Below are 22,116 nucleotides of genomic sequence, written 5' to 3' on the forward strand. Positions count from 1 at the left end.
TACAGCTGAGAAAACTGAGACTTGAAGTTCATGGCCGGTCGCAGTAGCTCACGCTTGTAATCCCAACACTTCGGGAGGCTGAGGCAGGCAGATCACAAGGTCAAGAGTTCGAGACCAGCCAATATGGTGAAACCCTGTCTCTACTAAAAATACAAAACTTACCTTGGCGTGGTGGTAGGCATCTGTAGTCCCAGCTACTTGGATGGCTGAGGCAGGAGAATCACTTGAACCCGGGAGGCAGAGGTTGCAGTGAACTGAGATCACACCACTGCCTTCCAGCCTGGCGACAGAGTGAGACTCCGTCTCAAAAAATAAAAATAAAGTTCATGCTTGGCTTATTGAAACAGAGCATAACCTGGCCCAGTCTTGCCCTCCAAGACCCCACAGTTTGGTGGAGGTGGGGCACTCAGAAATAATTATCTCCCAGTGTGGAGGATGGAGTGCAGGTTCACAGAAAGTGGGGCTGAGGGAGCCCCAAAATGGCCTTGTAGCTAGGCCCTGAAAGCTGAGCAGAATTTTGGCAAATAGGGTGGGCTGGGGAGGACAGTGGGCTAGGGTCAATTCCAAGCATGGCAGTGGGGGCCTGGGTTTTTTAAGGACAGAGACCACTCTGTCCCCTGTCTGCAGAGGCAGTCGGTCACATCTATTGTGGTTTTCCTTCTAAAAGCCCCTCCTGCCCCACCTGTGCCCTCTTCCCCGGCTTTAAGTGTTCTTGCCTCTGTCCTCAGGGAGCAGCTCTCCACCCTTCCCAAAGCCTGAGCTCCTCAGAGTCTGCTTCGTGTCATCCTGGCCACAGGTAGGAGGACACATGCCATGATCCCCTGTCTGGAAGGGTGATATAACGCAGGAAGATGAGACACGCGGAGGCTGGGCCAGCTGAGCACACCCCAAGGCCTGTGTGAATCACTCCCCTGCTGCTGTAACCAATTTCTCTCCTCTGCTCCAGGGGCCTCCCCATTGTCCCATCTATACCCCCAGAAACTGGCCTTAGGACACTTAGGATGACAGCCTTGGGAGGGTGACTGTGTCTCGGGTGGGTGTAAGATCCTGTTTGGCCTTTTTCTCTCATCCTCCCCCCAAGCATGCAAAGGAAGTTCCCATCTTACCAGATAAGAAAACCAGCTCAGAGAGGTGAATGCATGTGACCAAGGCCACACAGCCCAGCCCATGGCTGAGCCAGGTGACACCAGCTGTCTCTAGAGCCAGTGGTCTTGCCAAGTGCGTGCAGGTCTGTGGACTCCCTAGGCTGGCAGCATCACCATCACCTGGGAGGCTTGTTGAAAATACAGATTCCCAGCCACCAATTAAGAGCCTACCCCCATGATTCTAATTCTTCTGGTCTCATGGGGATAAGGGAACACCAGGACTGATGTTTTTCAAATGTGCCCGAGTCCGTTGTGACGCGCAGCCAGCCACTACCCTGTGGCACCACCAAATCATGTTCAAAGTGTGACAGATCATGAGAAGCAAAAAAACAGAGTAGCGAGAACACACCGAAATGTTGGCAGTGGTCGTGGAGACGGGGAGGGGTCGTGGGGGGAGATAATTATTATTTTGTACTTTACACTTCCATCTGACTTTTCTATATTTTCCAAATTGTCTCTAATGAGCATGTATTGCTTTTATAATGAAAAATAAATAACAGAGCATCTGGCCGGGAACCATTTGGAGAGGGTCAGAGGCGCATGGGGGTCATGTCCACACAGACCCAGGTCAGCCATCCCGCTCTTGGGCAGAGCACTTGACACTGGGCCCTGAGCCTCCGTTCCCTCATCTGTAAAATGGGGATAGGAAAGTCTCAAAGTGCAGCTGAGAGTGTTGAATTAGATGATTCCCCAGAGCCAACAATTTCTCCTCCCTCTTTCCCTCTCCTGGACCTCTCTTTCCCTGGCAACCCTTCCCCTGGACGCCCTTCCCTGCCAATGCCCAGTTGAAGCCTCCTCCCCAGCTCACCCAGACGCTCATGGAGTCTGGCAGGTGCTTTCAGGGCTGCCTCAGCAAAGCCCATTTTGCAGATGGGGAAAGCAAGGCCCAGGGCAGCCGCGAGACTCGGTTGCCAGCTCTGGCTCCCTAGCAGAGGGAGGGGGGCGTACACGTGTCTGCTGCGCATCTCTGCCTGTCGTTGCCTTGCTCAGTGTGTGTGAGGGGGCAGCAAGTCACCATCTGTGTTTTCCAATAAAAGAAAATGAAAATTGAAGCACATTAAAAATAGCTCAATTGGGATTCCGAGCGGGGCTCTGAGGCCTGCTGTGGCAGACGCCCAGCCTGCCTCCCCCTCCTCCCAGCCTGGCACCGACATCACCCGGAGTCATCTGAGGGGAACGTCTCCTGGTGGCGTATGGGAAGGGGCCAGGGTGCAGGCAGTGTCCCTGATGGTACCAGGGGCCACTGGGGACCCCCGATCCCAGTTTCCCAGCTCCCAGCAGCTGTGTCCCACCAGAGACAGGAGACAATGGAATCCGGACCATATGCCTCTGGGCACACTCCAGACACCTCCACTCCTCCCTGGGCCTCGGGGCCTCAGCTAGAACCTGTACCCCCCAAGAATGGCTCAGGGGCACTTTGTGGCAAAGAGGAAGGCAGCCTCTTCTGGAGGCCTGGAAACCAGGTTCCCAGGCTACCTTTGCACTGACTCCCTGTGCCTTGAGCAAGCCAGGAACGCCTCTGGGCCCACTTCCTCCTCTGTCCAGTGAGGACCTTGGTAGGGGCTGAGGGGCAGTGTATGCGTGGGCTTCTGAGGCTCCGGTCTCCAGCATGGCTCCTTCCTGGCTTCGTGACCTGAGGAAGCCCCTTCTCCTCAGTGAATCCCAGTGACCTAGATGGAAATGAGGATGATTTAGGAGTTTCCTGTAGGGGTTGTGTCCAAGGACAAAAGGAGACATCTGTAAGCACCCAGCTTGGTGCCTGGCATGGACAGGGACTTGACCAGTGGCCACCATTGTAACCCTTCTCGTTACCATGATTTTCTGTGAAATGGGAGTGTGATGGCCCCACACTCTAGAAAGCCTGGGCGAGGTCTGCGCTGGCTGCGGTGGCTCATCATGAGGAAGGCTGTCATTCACCCAGGAGTGCTGGTGCCCGGTGATTCCCAGCATCTCTTCCTCCCCCGCGGGTCCAGCTCTCTGCAGCATCATCTGGTGCCCGTGACCAGCCATAGCACAGACCCTCAGTGAGGCAGACAAGGGGCCACGATTCCTACCTCTAGGCCCAGAGAGTGCTGGGCAGAGAGTAGCCCCGGATCCACACAGCTAGGGCCACACAGGGGTTTCCTGCCAGGATCCGAGTGGTCTGGGAGTGGATAGGGCATCCATGGAGGACCTGGGCTGCCTGGGTCTGGGCCTGGGCCTGGGCCTGTGCGAGCAGAAGCCGGGCCACATCCTGCAGGATGGACTTGGGCAGGTTTCTTCACTTCTCTGGGCCTCAGTTTCTTCATCTGAAAAATGGGGCTGATAATCGTTCCTGCCTCATAGGGCTTCGGGAAGACGAGTCCTGAGCAGGGTTTGGCAGGTGGAAAACACTAAATCCATGGTGCTCCAGTGGCGGGGTGAGGGGCACACTCCCTCCAGAAGCTCAGGAGGAGGATCTGTATCCTTGCCCTTTGTAGAGAGTTCTAGAGGCTGCCTGCATCCCGGAGCTTGTGGCTCCTTTATCCCGAAAGCGTGTCACTCCCACCTGGCTTCTGATGTCACATCGCCTCTCTAACACCAACCCTCATACCCCCTCTTACGAGGACACTCATGATTACATTAGACCCACTTGACTAGTCCAGGATAATCCCCCATCTCACGATTCCTAATCTCATTTGCAAAGTCCCTGTTGCTACATAAGGCAACATTCCCAGATTCTGGGATTAGGAAGATGGGCATCTCTGGGGGGATATTATTCTGTCTCCCATAGATGAGAAAGCAAATCTGCCTCAGCCTTGCCCAAAGGGCGCTGGTTGATGTTGATAATAACAAAATCATAACATCCGCTTATTGAGTGATTGCTTTGTGTTATAATTTAAGTTATAAAGACCATGGTGGATATTTTACTGAGCATTTACTATAGCCAGGCTCTGGGCTAAGAGCTTAACATGCATGATCTTGTCACAGCCACCTGCGAGGCAGGTACTAATCTTGTTCCTATTCCACAGCTAAGAAAGGGAAGCTTGAGGCTTGCCCTGGGGTAGTGGGTTAGGAAGTGGGGTTCAAATGTAAATGGCTATGCTGGGCTCAGTGGCTCACGCCTGTAATCCCAGCACTTTGGGAGGCTGAGGCAGGTGGATCACTTGAGGTCAGGAGTTCAAAACCAGCCTGGCCAACATGGTGAAACCCCATCTCTACTAAAAATACAAAAATTAACTGGGTGTGGTAGTGTGCACCTATAAGCCCAGCTGCTCAGGAGGCTGAGGCAGGAGAATCACTTGAACTACGGAGGTGGAGGTTACAGTATGCCGAGATTGCACCACTGCACTCCAGCCTGGGTGACTCTCAAAAGTAAATAAATAAATAAATAAATAAATAAATAAATAAATAAATAAATCTAAATGACTACTGAGGCCACTCTCTCAGCCCCTGGGATATGCCGCTGGCTAGGCCATTGCTCTGGTGTTTGGACCTCACCTGATTTCCACTGCCAGGTTCCCGCTCCCCTGCCCCTCACTCCAGTGGCAGATACAAGAACCGCTTAATGGGGTGCCACACTCGCCAGTTTGTGGGTTCCTCCAGGCGGGGCTGCACTGGGGCAGATGCACAGGAGGGGAGCGTTAAAATGGGAGGAGGGCAGAGGCTGAGAGGACAGGCAGGGGTGCTGAGGGCTGCTCGTGGGAGAGCTGAGTGGGTTCTGTCTGAGTCTAATTCTGAGTCTGGGTGAGGGCGAGGAGCTGGACATTCTGGGAACCAATTTTGGGCACACCACTGAGTGTTTGACAGGGAGCCTTGGCCCAAAACTCCTCTGAGGCTGTCTGTCTGTAGCATGGGACTCTCACTGCACTCTGCTCCTTGCAAGGCCTTCAGGAAGCACCAATGTGTTGAAAACCGAGTCTAGCCAGGTGCGGTGGCTCACACCTGTAATCCCAACACTTTAGGGGGCTGAGGCAGGAGGATCACTTGAGGTCAGGAGTTCGAGACCAGCCTGGCCAACATGGAGAAAACCCGTCTGTACTAAACATACAAAAATTAGCTGGGCGTGGTGGCAGGCGCTTGTAATCCCAACTACTCAGGAGGCTGAGGCAGGAGAATCTCTTGAACCTGGGAGGCAGAGGTGGCAGTGAGCTGAGATGGCACCACTGCACTCTATCCTGGGTGACAGAGTGAGACCCTGTCTCAAAAAAAAAAAGAAAATCCTGAGTCCATCCCATGAGCACCAGCATTCTCCTTTGCTGGAGCCCTGGGGTCCTTCCCCAGTTCTATATTTCCACCTCTCCATGAGCTTTCTAGGTCACTCTGAATCTTAGGCCCCACACATTGGCTGCCTCACCAGGGGATCTTGGACCAGGCCCCAGAGTGCCTCAGTCTTTCTGTCTCTGCATTGGGTGTGGCCTTCATGCTGCATGCCAGCAATCCCTAAGGCCTCAGCTCGTGATGTGACTCCTTCACAACCTTTGCAGGACTGACAAGGAGGCTCCCCACTCTGGGAATCCACCACTGGCCTGGTCTGCTCCCTGGGGTGGGGGCAGAGGGGAAAAAGGTCAGGTACTGGAAGAGGGCCTCCTGCAGGAGCACGTGTCTTCCCTGCTCCTTCAGTCAGAAGCTCAGGGAGGATTCCTTAGACACTCCCTATTCGCGGCATCCTCCTCCATCAGGGTCTTCCCGCCTCCCTGGAGAGCTCAGCTGTAGCCAGTGGGAAATGGGACAGATAATTGCAACTTTAAATAAGGCCAAGTGAACGCTCCCTCCCAGGCCCAGCGCAGGGGACTCTCTGAGCTTTGAAGGGAGGCAGCAGGAGGAAGCCTCAAACAGCGCTCAAAGTTCCAGAACTACCACTGCCTCCCTGGTGACCCCAGGAAAGTCACAGCTCCTCTCTGGGCCTCAGTTTCCTCATCTGTCAAATGGGGACCACATCTGTCAAATGGGGACCACATCTGTTAAATGGGCACCACCTATGAAAAGTCCCTAGCACTGTGCATTGAGCACCTAGTAGGTACTCAATAGCTGGAAATGAGGATTATGATTATTATCCCTGCTCAAAGGCAGCTGTCCGGCTCATCCCACCTGACCCCAGAGGTTTCTCTGGGAGCTGTTCTCAGTCTATCCACTCCAGGTGAATGAGGGGTGGTGATGATTGAGGTACTAGCAGCCTCTCCTGAGCTAGGTTGGCTGTGCCAGGCCTTGTGCAAAGGGTGTTTTGTTCATACCTATGAGTAGGTGTTGTCTACTATTCCCATTTCCCAGATGAGGTCACTGAGGCTGCAGTCTTGTGGTGGGTCGGGGGAGGAGAGGGCTAGCAGGGAAAGGGTGGGGAGCCCATCAGCCTGAGGGGACCACCCACCACACACCTTAACTCCAAGAGAAGCATCTTGTCCTAGCGGGATGCAAGCCAGCGTGATGAGATGCTTGAGGTTCTGGGTCCAATTTGCTATTTATAGGAAAAAAAATTCTGAGTCTGCTCCCAGCATCCGTAGGTCTGACTGGGCTGCTCCAGGCTGCTGCCACCATCACCAGTACAGAATTCCTGTTGAGAATGAATCCCAGTGTGGGGCTGGGAAGCTGATGGGCTGACTGGGTAGGGCACTGGGCCCAGCTGTGGCCTATGGTCTGGACCAGCAAAGTGGCACCACCAGCAGCTTGGGAGGCTTCTGTTTGGCTCAGAGACAGGGCTGGGCTTGCCGTGTTTGTGGGCTTAGCACAAGGCCGTCTGACACTGCCTCTCCTTGTGCCTCAGGGAAGCTGTCTCCAGGTCACGCTGGGTACCAGTGGCCTTCATCCTCCACTTACCAGCCCAGCATTGTAGAGCCCCAGGCCCAGTCCAAAACCAGGCTAGGAAATGACATCAGACACACTCTGGAGGGTGAATTGAAGCCCGGAGAATAGGCATCTAACTCAAGCTGGGGAAGTGGGGGTGGTCTGATTCCATGCTGCCACCTGAGGCCTGGAAGCCCACCCTTCTCAACCCTGCTACCTGCATCAGCTCTCACCTGAGACTTCGAACTCCCAAGAGGCTCCTTAGGATCATGAAAGGAGTTTGGGTCATACCACCCAGAAATCAGAGTCTGCCTCCCTCACCAGCTTACAGGGATCTTGCCTGCTTACTTGTTCTCACTGAGCCTCAGTTTACTTATCTGCAAAATGGGGGCAACGATCCATCCCTTGAAGGGCTTTGGAAGGCTTAGAGTAGCTCAGGTGCGATACTGGATGTCCATTGCATGGGACAGTGCCTGGCAGGTAGTAGGTGTTCAGTAAACGGTAGCTATGACGATAGCGATGCTAGTGGTGGAAGCAGCATTCCCTCACTTCCTGGCCCATGTCCTCCTTCCCATCACCGGTTCAGGGTGCTGCTTCTCCCCCTGTGTCTTCTCCACCCCAAAGGCCCCCTTCATTTCAAGCCCTGCTCCATGTCAAGAGCCCCACCAGTCCATGCCAGAAGCTGGCTCTTTGGCTGGCATTGCCTCTCAGGGTATCAGTGGGAAATGGTGGGAAATACATGGTAACTGACGATGAAGACATGGAGTCTGTGGTGAAGATGGTGATGGGAAATTGCTGAGCAGCTCTCCCGAGAAACATCGACATGCGAGAAAATGCCCCAGCTGAGCCGTGACTGCCTAACTGTCTGAGATGCCAGGTGCGGTTGGCAAGGGAGCCCAGGGAGTCATGCTGAGCAGAGATGGCACCCTGGGGTGTTCTGTCACTGCACCCACACTGCCGAGGGCTGCAGAGGCGGTCCTGGAGCCGAGCGTTAATGTGGGAGGGATGCAGGCATTCTGGAAACGTCTCCTCCAAGGCAGCAGCCTCTCTCAGAAAGAGTGAGGGCTTTGGAACCATCAGACCTAAATTGGACCCTCTTCTCTGCTCCTGACCAGCTGTGTGGCCTGGAGAAGCCCTCTGTACCTTTCTGATTCTGCAATTTCCTTATCTATAACATGGAGCCATTACACAAGAGAACAGAGCAACAGCTGTCAGGCCAATTCTTCTCTGGTCCCCTGCTGTCTTAGTCCTTCAACCTGGCATTCAAGACTCTCTGTGAGGTCAGACACAGTGACTCACACCTGTAATCCCAGCACTTTGGGAGGCTGAGGTGGAAGGATCACATGAGACCCAGAGTTCAAGACCAGCATGGGCAACATAGCTAGACCCCAGTCTCTACCAAAAAAAAAAAAAAAATTAGCTGGGCATGGTGATCGCGCCTATAGTCCCAGCTACTCAGGAGGCTGAGGTGAGAGGATCGCTTGAGCCTTGGAGGTTGAGGCTGCAGTGAGTCATGATGCTGCCACTGCGCTCTGACCTGGGTAAGAGAGAGACCCTGTCTCCATAAAAAAAGGACTCGGTGATGTCTGGAGTTCTCTTGTCCTGGGACTTCCTTCTCCCTCCTGCCGGTTCTTGAAGGGGCCCTGATCATTCTCTCCTCCTGGCCTTTGTACAAGCTGTTCTCTCTGCTCAAGACACCCTTTCCCCTTCTCCTGGCGCTTCCTCTTTCCCTCCTTCCTTTTGCCCTGCTGTCTCCTACTCAATTTGGGATTCAAGCCAGTTGTCGCTCACTTGGGAAGTCTCCTCTAACCTGCAGGCAGGGTTAGGATTCCTCCTTTGCTGTGAGATCCCCCTTACAGATTGTAGGGCAGAGGACTCTGGTGGAGGTGGGGCTGAACCTGGTTCAAGTTCCCATTCGCTGGCCCCTCTTTGGGGTGGGATGGGCCCCAGCCATGTCCAAGTCCATAATGTGATGTGGACAACAGATTCACAGGCCAGATGGGGGCCTGGTGAAGCAGGCTTTCTGAAGGCAGAGGGAGCCAGGTTCTGATGCCACAGAACAGAGCCCAGGATGCCAGATTCGGCAAGGGCCCAATTCACAGGTGGAATGTGGAGCTTGGAAAGTGTGTGGGAGCCGTACAGGGTTGAGGCTTTGCTTCAAATCAGCAAGTCAGTGGTAGTGTCTATTTTTGATTCTCTAATACTTTTTTTTTTGAGACCAAGTCTCACTCACTCTGTCGCCCAGGCTGGAGTACAGTGGCGAGCTCTCAGCTCGCTGCAACCCCCGTCCCCTAGGTTCAAGTGATTCTTGTGCCTTAGTCTCCCAGGTAGCTGGAATTACAGGCATGTGCCACCACACCCGGCTAAGTTTCATATTTTCAGTAGAAACAGGGTTTTGCCATGTTGCCCAGGGTGATCTAGAACTCCTGAGCCCCAGCAGTTCACCCGCCTCAGCCTCCCAAAGTGCTGGGATTACAGGCGTGAGCCACCACATCCGGTCTGATTTACCAGTACTCAGCATGGGCCTGGCACATAGTAGGTGTTCAATGAATGCAGACTGGCTGCATGGGAGGAGTGGATAGCAGATGTATAGATCATTTGGAGGTTGAGGGTTCATGGGATGAGATTTGAGTGATGTGAATGGATGGACAGGTAAGTGAATGGGTGAGTGGATAGATGAATGGAAAGAAGAGAGGTAGGGAGGGTTACTTCAGCCTCCCTCTTCAGAGGAAGAGAGGGAAGGAGAAAGGGAAGAAACCTAAGTGGGATGCTGGGCATATGGGCGGTGGATAAATTGGTGGTGTAAGGACAGACAGGTGAATGCGGTAAATGAGAGAATGAGTAGATGGATAGATAGATGGATGAGTGGAAGGCAAGATGGCAGAATGACTTCATAAATAGCTGCTTGGATTGGGTTATTTGATGAATAGATGGATGGATGGATGGATAGGTGAGTGTGCTGGTGGATGGACTGTTGGTTAAGTCAATGAGTGGGTACATGGGTGGGCAGATGGATAAGTGAATACATGTGTGCGGGTGGGTAAATAGGTAGGTGGGTGAGTGAGCAGATGTCAAGATAGTTTATGGATGATTGCAAGGATTGGGTGGTGGGAAAGATAGATGGATGAGTGGGTGTATGGGTCAATGGGTGAATGAATAAACAGTACATTTCATGTAGCTAAATGCCTGACACCCTGCCCAGAAGCAGAGGGGTGGTCTGGGTTCTGGGATTTGAGTTAATTGTCCTTCACTGGGGGAAACCAGTGCCAATTAGGCAAATACATCAAGTCCCAGCAGGTCCTGCAGCAGGCTTGCTAATTGACTCCAACCCAACAGACCCCAGCTTGGACTTACAGTGGCCTGTGTCTTATTGATTTCTAATTTACACTCCGTTCGCATGCACAAGGATTTGAGGTGACTTATAAGATTATGCCTGCATGTAGCAGGACACTTAGAAATAAAGGGAGACAGCTAAGAGGCCATTTAGCAGAGTGACTAAAAGAATACCTGGTTCAGCTCCTGGATCTGCTACGTACCGGCTGTGTGATGTTGGGCAGGTTACTTAACCTCTCTGAAGGTTATTTCCCCCATCTGCAGGAAGGAAGGGATGAAGGAAGGGAGGTTGGTTCAGTAGGAAGATGAATGGATACATACGTGGGATGCTAGTGGATGAACAGGTGGTAGAATACTGGGCGAGTGGAGTGGGACAGATGGGATGGGGTGAGAGGGTGGGCAGGTGGGTGGATGGATAGATGAGTGGGTGGGTAGATGGGGACAATAATCATTCTCACATGGGGCATTGTAAGCATCAAAACAGATCATGTGTGACAGCTCAGCATAGTAAGTACTTTGGATTATGTAGCATATGGAGGCATCTTGATACCAGTGATGGCATTTCCTGGAGGAAAAACTCAGACACTGCGACAGGTGATGTCAGCAGGAAAGAGCATTTATGGCCTGGGTAGGCCTGAGTGATGAGGAGTAAGGTGGCTTTAATAGAGAGGCTGGTGGCTGCCACACAGTGAGCCAGACTCGGGCCTGCCTACAAGGCACTTACAGTCCAGTTGAGGGGCAGATGAGTAAAAGAAAGTTGCAGGACAAGGTGACAAGTACGGCAATGGGAGATACAGAAACTCTGGGAGCCCCAGAGCAGGAAGACTTCCTAGAGGAGAGGACATTTGAGATGAGTCTTTTTTTTTTCTTTTTTCCCCCCAAATTGGATGTCATCTTTTTTTTTTTTTTTTTTTTTTTGAGATGGAGTCTCACTCTGTCACCTAGGCTAGAGTGCAATGGCATGATCTTGGCTCACCACAGCCTCTGCCTTCCAGGTTCAAGCGATTCTCCTGCCTCAGCCTCCCGAGTAGCTGGGACTACAGGCATCTGCCACCACACCCGACTAATTTTTTTTTGTATTTTTTTAGTAGAGATGGAGTTTCATCATGTTGGCCAGAATAGTCTCGATCTCCAGACCTCATGATCTACCTGTCTCCGCCTCCCAAAGTGCTGGGATTACAGGCACAAGCCACCGTGCCCAGTCGAGATGGGTCTTAATGAACATGTCTGAATGTCCTAGGCAGGCCAGGAGGGCGAGGGACATGGCAGGGAGAAGGAACAGCACCTCGAGTGCCAGCTGCAGAGTGAGGCTCTGTCTGATGGGCAGAGGCGAGGTGCACAAGTTTAGAACCACTCAGAAGGGGTGCACCTATGAACAACCCGGGTGCCCAGTCTTCCTGCCTTTATTGGCCAGCCTGAGGGTGTCTCAGCTCTGCCACGTCTTGCAAGTGATTGGCTCTCTGAGTTTTCCTCGCCTCTCCTGTAAAACGGCCCTGATGATTGGCCCTCCCTCGGTGGGTCCCGTTAGGATTTCCGGAGATGAGTGTCACAGTGGTAGGCACTGTTCTGTGCACACAGTAGCTGCCCAGTAACGCCGGCTGCCATGATTATACTTCTTTTCCTACTGAATAGTTGTGAAAAGTGCGTGGGTTCGTTTAAGTAAAAAGATTTTACTTAAAAGATTTTACTTAAAAGATTTACTTACTTAAAATTAAGATTTTACTTAAAAGATTTTACTTTAAAAATTAAAACATCACTGGGCAAATGCTGGCTGTGAGATGCAGCCTGTTGTGTCGGGAAGGCTTGAGGGCGACTGGCCTGGGTTCGGTTTCTGACTCACTACGTGGCCTTGGTCAAGTCGCCTAAAATGGGACCAGTAGCAGGCGTTCCTCAAGGTTGTCGTGGGAACTAAAGGAACGCTTAATGTGTCCAGGGCTGTTCCCGTCCCTGCCTCCCTTCTTTCCCTTCCCCAGCAAGCCCTGGTGTTCATTTACCACCCACCCCACCCCCAGCAACCCCATCCCAGACCCCCATCCATCATCCTGTCCTTTGCGGAGGTTAAGTGGGTCCCCAAGCAGCGAATCCAAACTCTCCCGAAGCCCCGGCTGCACAATGCGGCCTGCTGTTAGCGAGCAGCCAGCCTGGCCCGGAGGATTGGGTTTCAGCCGGGGCGGCCGGCGCTGGCGGATGCCCAGACCAGCGGCAGGCAGGCAGGGGACAGAGCAGAGGAGCTGGCGTCATAGGGACTCCTCCGCCTGGGCCTGAGAAAACAAGAGCAGGCTCCAAGCAGGCAACCAAGGCAGAGAAGGGCCTCTGAGCGGTGGGAAGACGAGAAGGGGTGTGTGCTACGAGAGTCCTCGGGCAGAAGGATTTTACATTAGCTGGGTTCCCTTTCCTTGAGACTGAGGGCCGAGCAGGGGACCGGGGTGGAAAAACAACGCACTGCTTGTTGGTAGATTTCACTTTAGAAATCCGCAGTCTTCCAGGAGCGAGTCCAGGGCTTCTCTGGCATCACCACCCCTCGCCTTGCTTTAGGCTGGTGAACCCAAGGCCCTCGGGTCCCCATTCTCATGATGTTTGTTTATTCATTTATTATTTTTTATTATTATTACTTTTAGAGATGGAGTCTTGCTCGGTTGCCCAGGCTGGAATTCAGGGGCACAATCTCAGCTCACCGCAACCTCCGCCTCCCTGGTTCTAGCAATTCTCCTGCCTCAGCCTCCCGAGTAGCTGAGACTACAGGTGCACGCCACTTTGCCCAGCTAATTTTTTGTATTTTAGGAGAGATGAGGTTTCACCGTGTTGCCCAGGCTGGTCTCGAACTCCTGAGCTCAGGCAATCCACCCGCCTCAGCCTCCCAAAGTGCTAGGATTACAGGCATGAGCCACTGCGCCTGGCCTCTCATGATATTTATAGAGAAGCGGCCTCGGGAAACTCAGTTAGGCTGACCTGGGTTCAAATCCCCGCCTTGCTTCTTTCTGGCTGTAGGACTTGGGACAGATCTCTGAGCCTCTACAGGCTCTGTTTCCTCATCTGTACAATGAGATAAAGGTATGGGCCTTACAGGGCATGCAGAGGGTTTAGCTCAGGGCCTGACACCAAGGGCACTGGGAGATGAAAGCAGTGATTCTTCCTTCCCTTTCCTGAAGCAGCATCGTCTAGTGGCTTCTGGGATTGGACCAAAGGGATGAAATTTTACCCTGCCCCTTACTGGCCATGTGGGCTTTTGGGAGTCCTTGACCTTTCTGAGCCTCGGTTTCCCCATAAGTTTGCTCTGGGATGTAAATGAGACAATATTGATGAAGTGCCTGCCCCAGTGGCCTTCACCAACGTTAGTGAGTTTCCCTATGGCTCTGTATGGTCCAGCCTTTGCATGTTGTAAAAACCTTTTGCTCCCAATGCCTCCTTTGATCCTTAAAACAATGCAGTGAAGTATACAGAACAAGGATTTTATCATCTCCATTTTACAGATGAGGAAACTGAGGCTCAGAGAGGTGAAGTGAGTCTTCCCAGCTTGTCAGTGTCCTTGCCTTCTCCTGGAATTTCTAACTTGAACCATGGAAAGAGTGCTGTGACCATGGACAGTCTGGGACAGGCCTCTGGGCTGTGGCTAGCATCTTACCAGGCCATGAGATGCCAGCCAGGCCCAAGTTCAAGTCACCTCAGTCCCGCTAGCCCCAGACAGGGTGCAGCAGGAACTGCTGGGAAGAATCCAGGCTGGCATCTGCCGCTCGGGTCTCACGCCAGGCTGATTTGCTGCCTGGGCTGCAGGCCATGGTCAATCTGTAGGCAAAGACCCATGGGCGCAGCTCCCAGGTGTCTGTTCATCTTCAGCTTCAACCCTTCCCCCCTGCTAGCCCCCAATTCTAGCCTCATTTCCTCTGCCAAGGCCATTCTGTGACCCAGCAGTTCTCAGGACAGACCACATCACTACCCTCTTCAGGAATCTTCTATAGCCCCCGCTGCCTACAGGACAAGACCCAACCTCCTTAGCCCCACATTTGAGAGACTCTCCACATGCTGGCACCCTATGCTGTGCTACAGTCTCCTTCCGTGAAGCCTTTTGCTCCCACTTCATGGGACAGACACCCCAGCGTGGCACAGTGGCTAAGGACGTGGACTTTGGTGCGAGGCTGACCCGGCTCCATCATCACTTCCTGGCCATGGAAACCTTGAACAACCTCTGCAAACTTTGATTTCTCCATCTGTAAAGGGAGATCCTAAAGTACTTACTTCACAAATAGTTAACGATGAAATGGGATAATGAGTGCTAAGCGCTTGGCCTGGAGCCCACCACTGAGAGCCAGTCATCAGTTTCAGTATTGCCCAGACTTCCCTGATGTCTTACACTTCTGTGCCTTTGATTCTGCTGGGCCCTGTATGTGGCGTGCCCTTCCCTCTCCTCCCAGCTCACATGCCACCTCCTCTGAGGTGCCTTTCCAAATTTCCTGCTCAAAGCTACTCCCTTCTTCATCTGGGTTTCCTGGCTCCTGGCCGGGACCAGCCGTCTCACTCCGCCTCTCCCTGCAGTAAGTTCACATGTCGGGCACTAGTCTGGGAGCTGTTTAAGGCAAGGGCCTGCGGATCTGCCTCTGTGTCTCCAGTGCCTGGCTCGGGGCCTGGCACACATCGGGTGGAGGAGATGTTCACTGAATGACCGTGACTTTGTTACTTAACCCAGCCAGAGCGGGAGAAGTCAGGACAGCTGCCAGGAAGAAGGAAGAAGGAGACTTTGAGCTCAGTTTTGGAAGAGAAGTTAGCTGGGCTAAAGAAGCAAGAAGGACCAGCCATTCCAGGCAGAAAAATCTAGAAGGGTCAAGTCACCAATGCTCAGGGAGGTAAAGTGCCTTCTGCAAGCAGAGGGAAATTCTGGATGGCTGGATACGAGAGACACGAAGACAGTGGCTGGAAGGTTGTTAGCGGACCTATTGGCAGGACCTCGAGTGCCTCATTGAGAGTTAGGGCTTGATCCTTCAGGTAGCAGGAGGAGCTCTGAAGGGCGTTAAACGGGATCACACACGGACTTTAGAAACATCACCCAGCTGCCTTGCGGGTGATGCAGGTACTGTGGATGCATGTACTGTGTGCCAGGCCTAGTTCTCAGTGTCAAAGACACAGTGGTGAACAAGGTGGATGCAGACCTCCCCCACATGTGTGCCCTGGGAGATGTCAGATGAACAGGGCTCACCTACATGGTGTCATTTAATTCTCACAATGACCCATTTTACAGATGTGGAAACTGAGGCTCAGAGAGGAGAACTGGCGTGCCTGCAGTCATACACTAGAGCGTGCCAGAGCCAAGGTTCTGGCCTGGGCAATCTGTGCCCCATGCCCCTGCTGCCCTCCTCCCACCTTCTCCTGTTCTCAAACAGGCCCACACAGAGAGAGAAGACAAACATACACAAGCTCTGATGACTTTGTTGTTTTGTGCTGTCTGTTGTGTTTTTGTTGTTGTTGTTGTTTTTGATTTTGAGACAGTCTCGCTGTGTCGCCTAGGCTGGAGTGCAATGGCACAGTCTCATCTCACTGCAACCTTCACCTCCCGGGTTCAACCGATTCTCCTGTCTCAGCCGCCCAAGTAGCTGGGATTACAGGTGCCCACCACCACACCTGGCTAATTTTTGTATTTTTAGCAGAGACAGCATTTCACCACGTTGGCCAGGCTCGTCTTGAACTCCTGACCTCGTGATACACCTGCCTCGGCCTCCCAAAGTGCTGAGATTACAGGTGTGAGCCCCTGAACCCGGCTGTGTTGTCTGTTTTTAAGGCTATAGCCACGGCATCTTAAAAATAACATAGATGCGAGAAAACATGGATGTGGGTTCCAGTCCTAGCCCTGCCTCTGTGCACTGATGCAGGTTGGTTCTCCTCTCTGACCTCAGTTTCCTTGCCTGTGAAATGGGGTTAATAATAGTATATGCTTCTGGAGGTTGTCATGAGCCTGAAATGGCATTTAGAGGGCCCTGGCCAGTGTTTGGCATACAATAGGTGCTTAATGAAAGTTCCTTCTTCATGACTTCGGGACACTCACATACTGCCATTAGTGCAGAGAAATAGCATCTGTGGTCCTAGAGAATTATAGCCCACGAGGGGATCAGACAGAGCTAACTAGGGGTGGATTGGAGAGAAGGGGGCAGCCACCCGCTCCAGCCTGAGAGCAAGGGGCCCCCTGCAGCCACCTCCTGTCAGCCCAACGCTAATGACTTCAGTGTGTCTCCCCTTTAAGTTCAAGTATTTCTGAAATGCACACTGCTCGTTCACACGTAGCCGGAGGGGACACTGGGTCCCCCCAGCCCGGCAGTCAGGGCCTCCTGATTGCTTTCTTCTGTGAAACCTCCCGGAAGGAGAGGGGGTGTGGTCACAGTAGGGATAGGGCCAAAGTCACTCCCATGGCCAGGCCCCTGTTTTCACACTGAGGAAGACACTCTGGGCTGGTGGCCCCACCTCCAGCTTTTGCCTGGATGCTAAGAATCTGCGTAGCCTCTTTCTTCTTCTGTCCATTGGGATTTTTTTTAATTGGCATTAAGAGCAGCCAGGGTCTGGGAACCAGACATTTCAATAGGGTAGGAGGGGCCAAGGGCAGGTGAAATGGCACAGTTGGCAGAGTGGGAAGCGGATGGCACCAGTGACGCTGGCAAGGATGTGGGCAGACAGGAATGCTCCAGCAGAGGGGCCTGGGAGAGCTGCTGTGACCCTTCATGGCCCTGTCCTGTGCTACCTAGACAGCCCTGCTAAACCTCTCCAGGCTCAGATCTCAGCTCCCAGCTCCCACCACTTCCAGCCCCACCCTCAGCCAGCGCTTGATTCCCACAAACCCAGCTGTGGTTCACCTCACCTCCTGACCTTTGCCTCTGCTTCCCCTCTGCCTAGCATGCCCTTCCCACTCCACATCAGCTCCCTCCCCCCCACCCATTGGTTGTTTGCTGTTTGTTTGTTTGTTTTGAGACAGAGTCTCTCTCTATCACTCTGTCGCCCAGGCTGGAGTGCAGTGGCACCATCTTAGCTCACTGTAACCTCTGCCTCCTGGGTTCAAGCAATTCTCCTGCCTCAGCCTCCTGAGTAGCTGGGATTACAGGTGCCCGCCACCACACCCAGTTAATTTTTTGTATTTTTAGTAGAGACGGAGTTTCACCATATCAGCCAGGCTGGTCTCGAAGTCCTGACCTCATGATCTGCCCACCTCAGCCTCCCAAAGTGCTGAGATTACAGGCGTGAGCCACCATGCTGGGCCCCCCTCACCCATTCTTTAAGCCTCCATTCAGGAGTCACTTTCTCCTGGAAGCCATCCCTAAATTTGTCATTTTTTCCCCTCCTTCCATGTTCATGTCCTATAACCCTCAATACAACATGCACATCCTCACTGTGGTCTTAGCCACATAGTGTGGTGATTAATTATCTGTGTACAGTGACAACAGCTTCCCCTGCATGAGAGATTGTCACCGTCACAGTGGGGATAGGGATGGAAACATTTCCAGAGCTTCAGAGGCAGCCTGAGGGAGCCCAGCGGCTCCCGAAGTGTGGGAAGTGAAACGATGTTTGGAACTTTGCAGATGAACATTTTTAATTGTAATACTCTGTTTCTTTTCCTTCCTGTTATGGCAAGGATATTAGTTTTCCATTTATAATAATGATTATGTTTTTTTCTCTTTAAGATGCATTTGAGAAAGAAAAGGAGTCAAGTGGAAGAAAAAGTAGTAACTAAATAATTGTACAGGCTGTAGGTGGAAATGGCTAAGTCGGTAACGTTGTCTATATGAAAGGCTGTAGCCTGGGCAACCCTACGGAACAGGACGCTAGCGTATGCTCAAGCCTTGCAGATGGGGAGAGGAGGCCTAGATGCCAAGCCCTGTGCTAGGCCTTAGGGATCCCAGGACCAGGACCCCGCACCCACTTCTCAGGGGACCACAGAGCTCTGGGAGATGATAGCAAATAGGGGAGTTATCACCCAGAATATCTGCAAATGCTGGGAAAACAGGAAGCACCGTGGCTGCAGAGCTTTGGGGCAGAATGGATTCAGGAGGAGTTGCTAGAGGAGGTGACCTGAGTTGAGACTTCACAGGTGAGAAACATTAGGGCAGGCAAAGAAGATGTGGAGGTGAGCAGGAACCGTATGTGTGAGGTACGGGGTGAGAAGGAACACCACATCGTCTGTGCAGAGTGAGATGGCTGGTCTCTCCACCACTCATAGCTAACTGGAGTGCAGCTTGTGGCTGGAATAGATGTGTCATCTTGGGCAAGTCGTGATTCTCCTGAGGCTTTAGAAGCCTCAACTTTCTCATCTATGAAATGGGACAGTATCAAGCACCTCTTGGCATTGTTGTGAGACTGTTGGTGAGAGATTCTGGCTCCTAATAGGGTCTCAGCGGACGTGAGTTCTCTCCCTTTTTAGATTTTTGGGGTTGGAGGGGAGACCATCTGGGGTGTTACGGAGTAGAAGAAGGAAGTGGTGGCGGTGGAAATGGAGCTTGGTTTCCTGAACCTAATAAGTTCCTGAGGCAAGGACTATTAACTCCAGATTCCCCGGAGAACAGAGTTTGACTTTTGTACTTGGTTTGAGAGGAACAAAGAGGAAACTTTCCCCAGGGAAAGCAGCATCAGATGGACTGGGACGGGCTACTTGGAGGCTGTGGCTGTGAAGCAAGAAACTGATGCCTGTCAGATGTTGGCAGGCATATCTGGGAGGTGGGGGAAGCCAGGCAAACTAAACTGGAGCCTCCTGGGCCCGCCTTCGCTTTCAGGGGTCACCTAATAAGCCCAAAGGAGGAAGCAGTGTGTGCAGGTGCTGGATGCACAAAGACAGCAGCTGCTGCTAAGTGAGCATCTACTTTGTACTTGGCTCCAAGCTGCTATACTTCCACACTCAGAAGGTATTTTGGACATTTGCCAGGTGAGGAAACTGAGGCTTATCAAGAGGCAGAACAAATGAAGTTCCATTTGGTTTGTTTGTTTTGTTTTTTGAGACAGAGTCTTGCTCTGTCGCCCAGGCTGGAATGCAGTGGCATGATCTCAGCTCACTGCAACCTCTGCCTCTTGGGTTCAAGCAATTCTTGTGCCTTAGCCTCCTGGGTAGTTGGGATTATAGGCGTGCATCACCACACCCAGCTAATTTTTGTATTTTTAGTAGAGACGGGGTTTCACCATGTTGGCCAGGCTGGTCACGAACTCCTGACCTCAGGTGATCCGCCTGCCTCGAAAGATCCATTTGTGGCCGGGCGCGGTGGCTCACGCCTGTAATCCCAACACTTTGGGAGGCAGAGCCGGGTGGATCGCCTGAGATCAGGAGTTTGAGGCTAGCCTGATCAACATAGTGAAACCCTGTCTCTACTAAAAATATAAAAAATTAGCCAGGCGTGGTAGCGGGCACGTGTAATCCCAGCTACTCGGGAGGCTGAGGCGGGAGAATCACTTGAACTCAGGAGGCGGAGGTTGTGATGAGCCGAGATTGCTCCATTGCACTCTAGCCTGGGCAATAAGAATGAGACTCCGTCTCAAAAAAAAAAAAAAAAAAGAAAGATCCATTTGTAACAGTCTGTGCTTATTTTCCTTCCTTTTATGACAAGTGATATCTGTTACCAAGCAAGGAAAGGACAGAATTAGTGTTAGAACCCAGATCTCTGCGATCTCCAGAGCCCGGGTCTGTGTGCTCTGCTCATTTGCCTTTTGTGCAGAGGTAGAGGAAGGTGTTAACATTGAAAAGCAAAAGACCAGGTTGGAGAGAGAGCACCCTTGTGCCGCCTCCTGCCATAACCTGGAGGGATGACAGATTTCCCAGAGCCAGGCTTCCAGGCAAAGCCGGGAGTGGTACGGGAGAAGCCAGCAGCGGAGATGCCCGGCCTCTGCCTCCTCCCAAGGGGATCTGCAAACTTCACGTTCCCTCGAGGTCCCTTCTTATCTGCAAACCAGCCAGCCCATTTACTTCCAGTCCTGAGATGCTCCCACTGCTCTGGGCCAGGAGAGGTGAAAGGCACAGGGAGAGCTTCTGGCCTAAGCTTCTTAGGAGCCCAGAGTTTGAGCGCCGACTTTTAGTGTATGACTTTGGCAAGCCATTTGCCCTCCTTGGGCCCAAATTTCCACCAGTAAAATGAGGATGTGAGTTCCCGGCCCCTCTTTCTCTGTGCTGTGGAATCCTCTAGTGCTTGGCCTCTGGGTCAGCCCAGGAACCTAGCCAAGGGATGGGGCCACCTGCCTGGCGGGCTTGCCTCCCCCGCCCAACCCCCTTCTTGTCCCAAGCAGAGTCTCTCCTCCCCCTTGTTCGACACAGCTCCCAGCAGCTGTTCTCTGGGCCCAGGCATAGAGCCCGGCTTGGCGCGTCTCTGGCTGAGGCCGATGAGAGAAAACAGGTTAAAAGTTCAGCCCTTGTTCTCTCCAGGAAGAAAAATCTGTAGCATTCGGAGTGTGAAAAGGAACCCTTTTTTCAGCTCCAAAGCTGCATAATAGAACTTCCCTCCAATTTGCCATCAAAAGATGCCCTTGGCACTGACTCTACCGTCCCTGGCACCCTTACCCCCCACCCCCTCCCTGTGCCAGCCCCCAGTGCAAAGGGACACAGTGACCACAGGCGGTCATGGGGATGCCAGTGCAAAGGGACACAAGCCACAGGCGGTCCTGGGGACACTTGTACATCCTCTGTTGTGAGCTCATGGGTCTGACTGGGGTCACCTCTGGCCAAATGCTTCCTCCTATTCCCGCCCTTCATCCCCTCCACACCTGCCATAGTTCAAGCCTCATTATCTCCCATTTGAACCTTCTCAGCGGCCCAGACACTGGGCACACAGCCCCAATCTCCTGGTTCTTGTCATTTAGCCCAGACCATCAAACTAATAGTTGCACCTGCCTAAAAGTTCATAGGATAGGAGGCAAGTCACCTGCACTTCACAATGTGTCACCAACTCCTGTGTGATCTTTAGGAAGTCCCTTCTCATCCCTGTGCCTCAGTTGCCCTGTCTCCAAAAGGAGGCGGTTGGGCTGGATCAGGGATAGCATCTCAGATGGTTCGTATTCGTTCCCTGGAACACTCTGGCAAGAAACATTGTGTGACCACAGTATTGGGACTGATGAGTGATGCCTGCCCTTGGCACAGAATTGGAGCAGAGCAGCAAGCATGCCTCTCACCCGCTCTCACTGAGCGAGGTGGCATCGCTGTGACCTTCTATGTCTCTTCCCCTACCCTCGTATAGCTGTTTATATTCGCACCTCATCTCTACTCCCAGACCACGAACTGCTCTATGGTAGGGCCTTGCTAGTCACAGTTTTCTCTCTCAGGGTGCCCAGTGCAGTGCCTGGTACATAATGGGCATCAGGATATATTTGTTGAATGAATGCTTGAAAAGGGTTCATTTAAATTCATTCAGTGCTTTGCAATTCCATTCAAAACGTGTTTTGAAGCCACAGAGGCAAGGAAGGGGTAGAGGGGAGGGATCCTGAACCCGACCTGGGGAGAATGGGGTTCTCCAGGGCCCTGTGGCTCTCCTTCCCCCTAGGCCATGTGGTTCCCTGCAGCTGCCAGAATCGGGGTGGCAAGTGGAACCCAGGATGGTCCAGAAGCTGATGTGCCTCCTGAACCCCCACAGGCCACATGACAAATTGGCCCCTACTGGGTGCAGGGCTTGCTCTTAACACTTCTGCATTCCTGGGACCCTGTCCTGGGGGTAGAGTTGTCTGAGCCCTGGGGGAGGGGCCCCAGGGATGGGAACACGATAGAAGACTCCAGGTTTCTAGAGAATGGGAGAGAGTGCCCTGACAAGATGTGACGGGGAGGGCAAACTGAGGGGCTCAGCTGGGACACAAGAACAGCCCTTCTAAGGCTCATGTTCCAGTTTTTGAGAACTTGATGCAAGCTGAAAAACAGATACCCAGCGTTTGATGTAAAATATCAAAGGTTTCATGGCAAACCCTCTGA

At 52.6% G+C, this 22,116-nt stretch overlaps 1 protein-coding gene across 1 annotated transcript in view; it reads left to right on the forward strand.

Moving 5' to 3' along the window:
- Positions 1-22,116, forward strand: part of EPHB2 (EPH receptor B2) — a 187,032-nt gene that overhangs the window by 33,260 nt on the left and 131,656 nt on the right.

Source organism: Aotus nancymaae, unplaced genomic scaffold (genome assembly GCF_030222135.1).
Source record: "Aotus nancymaae isolate 86718 unplaced genomic scaffold, 86718_ANA_hifiasm-v0.15.2.pri h1tg000053l, whole genome shotgun sequence".
Taxonomy (NCBI): Eukaryota; Metazoa; Chordata; class Mammalia; order Primates; family Aotidae; genus Aotus; species Aotus nancymaae.